At 54.7% G+C, this 7,500-nt stretch overlaps 3 non-coding genes across 3 annotated transcripts in view; all 3 read left to right on the forward strand.

Annotated features, from left to right (window-relative positions):
- Positions 1-3,281: 3,281 nt before the first annotated feature.
- Positions 3,282-5,190, forward strand: LOC126443605 (small subunit ribosomal RNA). The gene has a single exon (XR_007582042.1). It is a non-coding gene; the product is annotated as a small subunit ribosomal RNA (ribosomal RNA).
- A 353-nt stretch (positions 5,191-5,543) lies between these two features.
- LOC126443603 (5.8S ribosomal RNA) lies at positions 5,544-5,698 on the forward strand. The gene has a single exon (XR_007582040.1). It is a non-coding gene; the product is annotated as a 5.8S ribosomal RNA (ribosomal RNA).
- A 188-nt stretch (positions 5,699-5,886) lies between these two features.
- LOC126443614 (large subunit ribosomal RNA) overlaps positions 5,887-7,500 on the forward strand; it is a 4,221-nt gene continuing 2,607 nt past the window's right edge. The window contains exon 1 of the ribosomal RNA XR_007582050.1: positions 5,887-7,500. This exon is cut by the window's right edge and continues 2,607 nt beyond it. This is a non-coding gene — a ribosomal RNA (large subunit ribosomal RNA).

The following is a 7,500-nucleotide window of genomic DNA, read 5'->3' on the forward strand; positions in this document are numbered from 1 at the left end:
TTAACCTAACCTACGTTGTGCCTTAACCTAACCTACGTTGTGCCTTAACCTAACCTACGTTGTGCCTTAACCTAACCTACGTTGTGCCTTAACCTAACCTACGTTGTGCCTTAACCTAACCTACGTTGTGCCTTAACCTAACCTACGTTGTGCCTTAACCTAACCTACGTTGTGCCTTAACCTAACCTACGTTGTGCCTTAACCTAACCTACGTTGTGCCTTAACCTAACCTACGTTGTGCCTTAACCTAACCTACGTTGTGCCTTAACCTAACCTACGTTGTGCCTTAACCTAACCTACGTTGTGCCTTAACCTAACCTACGTTGTGCCTTAACCTCCTACGTTGTGCCTTAACCTAACCTACGTTGTGCCTTAACCTAACCTACGTTGTGCCTTAACCTAACCTACGTTGTGCCTTAACCTAACCTACGTTGTGCCTTAACCTAACCTACGTTGTGCCTTAACCTAACCTACGTTGTGCCTTAACCTAACCTACGTTGTGCCTTAACCTAACCTATGTTGTGCCTTAACCTAACCTATGTTGTGCCTTAACCTAACCTATGTTGTGCCTTAACCTAACCTATGTTGTGCCTTAACCTAACCTATGTTGTGCCTTAACCTAACCTATGTTGTGCCTTAACCTAACCTATGTTGTGCCTTAACCTAACCTATGTTGTGCCTTAACCTAACCTACGTTGTGCCTTAACCTAACCCATATTGTACCTTAACCTAACCCATATTGTACCTTAACCTAACCCATATTGTACCTTAACCTAACCCATATTGTACCTTAACCTAACCCATATTGTACCTTAACGTAACCTAATTTGTGCCTTAACGTAACCTAATTTGTGCCTTAACGTAACCTAATTTGTGCCTTAACGTAACCTAATTTGTGCCTTAACGTAACCTAATTTGTGCCTTAACGTAACCTAATTTGTGCCTTAACGTAACCTAATTTGTGCCTTAACGTAACCTAATTTGTGCCTTAACGTAACCTAATTTGTGCCTTAACGTAACCTAATTTGTGCCTTAACGTAACCTAATTTGTGCCTTAACGTAACCTAATTTGTGCCTTAACGTAACCTAATTTGTGCCTTAACGTAACCTAATTTGTGCCTTAACGTAACCTAATTTGTGCCTTAACGTAACCTAATTTGTGCCTTAACGTAACCTAATTTGTGCCTTAACGTAACCTAATTTGTGCCTTAACGTAACCTAATTTGTGCCTTAACGTAACCTAATTTGTGCCTTACGTAACCTAATTTGTGCCTTAACGTAACCTAATTTGTGCCTTAACGTAACCTAATTTGTGCCTTAACGTAACCCATGTTGTGCCTTAACGTAACCCATGTTGTGCCTTAACGTAACCCAATTTGTGCCTTAACGTAACCCATGTTGTGCCTTAACCTAACCTATATTGTGCCTCAACCTAACCTATATTGCGCCTTAACCTGACGCACGTTGTCGCTGAACCTGCTCTGTAATTGTTATGCAACTCGTTAAATTAGTGTAGTGTTGCCTAACCGCAACCCTCGCAATATAGTTCGCTATTCGCACTGCCCGGTCCCCTGTGTATCGCGTCATGTTAAACACCTTGCAGGTGTTGCTGACTTTCCACATGCTCCTGCTATACACTGTAATGTGGATAGCAGCAGGACGTACATGCCCCCCCCCCTTCCCCCCTGCCTTCGCAAGCTGGTCGTTGAGAAGTTTGCATGTTCAATGCCCTTCGCATGCCGACGTACTCAGCCTACGTTGTGGTACGGCCTGTCACCTGTCCGCCGATGTACGCAAAACCCACAAACTGTACTGCACATTGGTCCGTATGTACTGAATGATACATCGTGGCACATGTGTGACCGTACGACGACTGCGCCTAGCAACGGCAGACCATACAGTCCAAATATTGTGCACGCAGCTACGTGTCGTCTCCCTATAAGAGCTGGATTGCAGTGTGGTACGCCATTCAGACGTGTGGGAGGAACGGACGCCCTGGATGGCGATCAGCATGAGCAGTCTGTTGATGTAGTGGAGCGTGTATTCGGACGTAGTCGTCTCTTCTCACACACCGTGATAGCATGTTGCACCGCGTTCCACATCTGCGACATCCTGCAGAGGCCGGCTGACAGTCGTTCGCGCAATGGACACCGCATACGTACGGGGGCTACCTTCCACGTGTTCTCGAGGCGTGCACATGTTGTTGCGTCTATGTGGGCAGACGTAGTGTGTTGTGACACCTGACACAGGCATGCAATACTCGTTGCAAATGGCGATGGACGTCTACGTTTGCTGGTGACGTTACGCAAATGAACAACAGGTAACCCGTTGTGGTGCGGTTGTTCTCGCTAGAGGTGAATCAGTGTTGGCGACGATCGGTCGAGCTATTAACCGGTTGTTTCAGGGATACCCACCATGCCCACGAACGTGAAAGGGGACCCACCATGCCCACGAACGCGAAAAGGGGATCTGGGTGTGAGGCGATACGCGGCGGTGGCTGGGTGGGACCGTCCCCGGCCGGTGAGGGGGGGCCGCCCGGCGTGCTGGCAGCGCGGTGCGTGGGCGCACGCGCTACAGCCGGCTGGTGGGGGCGGCCAGTGGCAGGCGCGCCGGCCGACGGACGCGGCAGGCGGCGCAGCTGCGCGCCGGCGCCCCCTGCTCGCGGCGCCTTGCGGCCAAAGTAGGTCCTCGCGGGCCCGGTGCGAAGCGCGGTGGCCATCTGCAGTGTGCTGGTCCGATTGAGGACTGTGTGCGCTGAGGATGCGCCGCCGCCCGGCGCTCGGCGCCGCGACGCCGTCTGCTGCTCGGTCGCCCCAGCGGTTCTCGCAGGTGGTTTGTATCGCAGCTGTGCGGACGTGTTGGCGCGTGCGCTGTGCTGGGAGAGTTCGCTTCGGCACCCAAGTGGGGCTTTTGTCCTTCTGTGGCGCTGGCGTTGGAGCTGCCGGTCACCGTAGGTGGCGCGTGTTGTCTCCCGCCGGCAATGCCACGACAGCACGCTCCCGGGCCTCTGTCGGCAGCGGCAAGCTCAGTTGGGAGCACGGGTGGTCGCACCTAAAGCGTCTACTCGCCTAACTCCGGGCGATTGCGCCTCTCTCGAACCCGACCAAGTACTTAGGACGGCGCTGCGCGCCGCCGGGACCTGAGAGGGTTTCGAGGTGTGTTGTGCAGGGGAGCTCAGCCTCCTCCTGTTTGCAGAATAATTGAGCGGACGCTTGCGTGTTCGCGCGGGCCCCCGGGACACACTCCCGGGCGGCCGGCTGCTCAGCTCTAGTTGACGCAGCTCCCTGGTTGATCCTGCCAGTAGTCATATGCTTGTCTCAAAGATTAAGCCATGCATGTCTCAGTACAAGCCGCATTAAGGTGAAACCGCGAATGGCTCATTAAATCAGTTATGGTTCCTTAGATCGTACCCACGTTACTTGGATAACTGTGGTAATTCTAGAGCTAATACATGCAAACAGAGTCCCGACCAGAGATGGAAGGGACGCTTTTATTAGATCAAAACCAATCGGTCGGCTCGTCCGGTCCGTTTGCCTTGGTGACTCTGAATAACTTTGGGCTGATCGCACGGTCCTCGTACCGGCGACGCATCTTTCAAATGTCTGCCTTATCAACTGTCGATGGTAGGTTCTGCGCCTACCATGGTTGTAACGGGTAACGGGGAATCAGGGTTCGATTCCGGAGAGGGAGCCTGAGAAACGGCTACCACATCCAAGGAAGGCAGCAGGCGCGCAAATTACCCACTCCCGGCACGGGGAGGTAGTGACGAAAAATAACGATACGGGACTCATCCGAGGCCCCGTAATCGGAATGAGTACACTTTAAATCCTTTAACGAGTATCTATTGGAGGGCAAGTCTGGTGCCAGCAGCCGCGGTAATTCCAGCTCCAATAGCGTATATTAAAGTTGTTGCGGTTAAAAAGCTCGTAGTTGGATTTGTGTCCCACGCTGTTGGTTCACCGCCCGTCGGTGTTTAACTGGCATGTATCGTGGGACGTCCTGCCGGTGGGGCGAGCCGAAGGCGTGCGACCGCCTCGTGCGTGCTCGTGCGTCCCGAGGCGGACCCCGTTGAAATCCTACCAGGGTGCTCTTTATTGAGTGTCTCGGTGGGCCGGCACGTTTACTTTGAACAAATTAGAGTGCTTAAAGCAGGCAAGCCCGCCTGAATACTGTGTGCATGGAATAATGGAATAGGACCTCGGTTCTATTTTGTTGGTTTTCGGAACCCGAGGTAATGATTAATAGGGACAGGCGGGGGCATTCGTATTGCGACGTTAGAGGTGAAATTCTTGGATCGTCGCAAGACGAACAGAAGCGAAAGCATTTGCCAAGTATGTTTTCATTAATCAAGAACGAAAGTTAGAGGTTCGAAGGCGATCAGATACCGCCCTAGTTCTAACCATAAACGATGCCAGCCAGCGATCCGCCGCAGTTCCTCCGATGACTCGGCGGGCAGCCTCCGGGAAACCAAAGCTTTTGGGTTCCGGGGGAAGTATGGTTGCAAAGCTGAAACTTAAAGGAATTGACGGAAGGGCACCACCAGGAGTGGAGCCTGCGGCTTAATTTGACTCAACACGGGAAACCTCACCAGGCCCGGACACCGGAAGGATTGACAGATTGATAGCTCTTTCTTGATTCGGTGGGTGGTGGTGCATGGCCGTTCTTAGTTGGTGGAGCGATTTGTCTGGTTAATTCCGATAACGAACGAGACTCTAGCCTGCTAACTAGTCGCGTGACATCCTTCGTGCTGTCAGCGATTACTTTTCTTCTTAGAGGGACAGGCGGCTTCTAGCCGCACGAGATTGAGCAATAACAGGTCTGTGATGCCCTTAGATGTTCTGGGCCGCACGCGCGCTACACTGAAGGAATCAGCGTGTCTTCCTAGGCCGAAAGGTCGGGGTAACCCGCTGAACCTCCTTCGTGCTAGGGATTGGGGCTTGCAATTGTTCCCCATGAACGAGGAATTCCCAGTAAGCGCGAGTCATAAGCTCGCGTTGATTACGTCCCTGCCCTTTGTACACACCGCCCGTCGCTACTACCGATTGAATGATTTAGTGAGGTCTTCGGACTGGTACGCGGCATTGACTCTGTCGTTGCCGATGCTACCGGAAAGATGACCAAACTTGATCATTTAGAGGAAGTAAAAGTCGTAACAAGGTTTCCGTAGGTGAACCTGCGGAAGGATCATTACCGACTAGACTGCATGTCTTTCGATGTGCGTGTCGTGTCGCGCAACACGCAGCTACCTGTACGGCTCGCAGTAGCCGTGCGCCGCGTGCGGAACCACGCGTTCGTCTCAAAACTAACGGCAATGTTGTGTGGTACGAGCGCTGAAGCGCTGGAGCGGCTGGCCTGCGGCACCTGGCGCCTGGCGCCGGTTTTGAATGACTTTCGCCCGACTGCCTGTCCGCTCCGGTGTGGAGCCGTACGACGCCCATCGGCCGTGAGGCCGTTGGACACTGAACGCTGGAACAGGGCCGCCACACGCCTCAGTCCCGCCTATGCAACTGTCTCGAAAGAGATGGTGGAAACTATGAAAAGATCACCCAGGACGGTGGATCACTCGGCTCGTGGGTCGATGAAGAACGCAGCAAATTGCGCGTCGACATGTGAACTGCAGGACACATGAACATCGACGTTTCGAACGCACATTGCGGTCCATGGATTCCGTTCCCGGGCCACGTCTGGCTGAGGGTCGGCTACGTATACTGAAGCGCGCGGCGTTTGCCCCGCTTCGCAGACCTGGGAGTGTCGTGGCCGCCTGTGGGGCCGGCCGCGTCTCCTTAAACGTGCGATGCGCGCCCGTCGCCTGGCGGTTCGCATACCGGTACTTACTCGGTAGCGTGCACAGCCGGCTGGCGGTGTGGCGTGCGACACCTCGTACAACGACCTCAGAGCAGGCGAGACTACCCGCTGAATTTAAGCATATTACTAAGCGGAGGAAAAGAAACTAACAAGGATTCCCCCAGTAGCGGCGAGCGAACAGGGAAGAGTCCAGCACCGAACCCCGCAGGCTGCCGCCTGTCGTGGCATGTGGTGTTTGGGAGGGTCCACTACCCCGACGCCTCGCGCCGAGCCCAAGTCCAACTTGAATGAGGCCACGGCCCGTAGAGGGTGCCAGGCCCGTAGCGGCCGGTGCGAGCGTCGGCGGGACCTCTCCTTCGAGTCGGGTTGCTTGAGAGTGCAGCTCCAAGTGGGTGGTAAACTCCATCTGAGACTAAATATGACCACGAGACCGATAGCGAACAAGTACCGTGAGGGAAAGTTGAAAAGAACTTTGAAGAGAGAGTTCAAAAGTACGTGAAACCGTTCTGGGGTAAACGTGAGAAGTCCGAAAGGTCGAACGGGTGAGATTCACGCCCATCCGGCCACTGGCCTCCGCCCTCGGCAGATGGGGCCGGCCGCCCGCGCGGAGCAATTCGCGGCGGGGTCGTGTCCGGTTGCCTTTCCACTCGCCGCGGGGCGGGGCCGTTCCGGTGTGCGGTGGGCCGCACTTCTCCCCTAGTAGGACGTCGCGACCCGCTGGGTGCCGGCCTACGGCCCGGGTGCGCAGCCTGTCCTTCCGCGGGCCTCGGTTCGCGTCTGTTGGGCAGAGCCCCGGTGTCCTGGCTGGCTGCCCGGCGGTATATCTGGAGGAGTCGATTCGCCCCTTTGGGCGCTCGGGCTCCCGGCAAGCGCGCGCGGTTCTTCCCGGATGACGGACCTACCTGGCCCGGCCCCGGACCCGCGCCGCTGTTGGCTCGGGATGCTCTCGGGCGGAATAATCGCTCCCGTCAGCGGCGCTTCAGCTTTGGACAATTTCACGACCCGTCTTGAAACACGGACCAAGGAGTCTAACATGTGCGCGAGTCATTGGGCTGTACGAAACCTAAAGGCGTAATGAAAGTGAAGGTCTCGCCTTGCGCGGGCCGAGGGAGGATGGGGCTTCCCCGCCCTTCACGGGGCGGCGGCCTCCGCACTCCCGGGGCGTCTCGTCCTCATTGCGAGGTGAGGCGCACCTAGAGCGTACACGTTGGGACCCGAAAGATGGTGAACTATGCCTGGCCAGGACGAAGTCAGGGGAAACCCTGATGGAGGTCCGTAGCGATTCTGACGTGCAAATCGATCGTCGGAGCTGGGTATAGGGGCGAAAGACTAATCGAACCATCTAGTAGCTGGTTCCCTCCGAAGTTTCCCTCAGGATAGCTGGTGCTCGTACGAGTCTCATCCGGTAAAGCGAATGATTAGAGGCCTTGGGGCCGAAACGACCTCAACCTATTCTCAAACTTTAAATGGGTGAGATCTCCGGCTTGCTTGATATGCTGAAGCCGCGAGCAAACGACTCGGATCGGAGTGCCAAGTGGGCCACTTTTGGTAAGCAGAACTGGCGCTGTGGGATGAACCAAACGCCGAGTTAAGGCGCCCGAATCGACGCTCATGGGAAACCATGAAAGGCGTTGGTTGCTTAAGACAGCAGGACGGTGGCCATGGAAGTCGGAATCCGCTAAGGAGTGTGTAACA

Source organism: Schistocerca serialis, unplaced genomic scaffold (assembly GCF_023864345.2).
Source record: "Schistocerca serialis cubense isolate TAMUIC-IGC-003099 unplaced genomic scaffold, iqSchSeri2.2 HiC_scaffold_162, whole genome shotgun sequence".
Lineage (NCBI taxonomy): Eukaryota > Metazoa > Arthropoda > Insecta > Orthoptera > Acrididae > Schistocerca > Schistocerca serialis.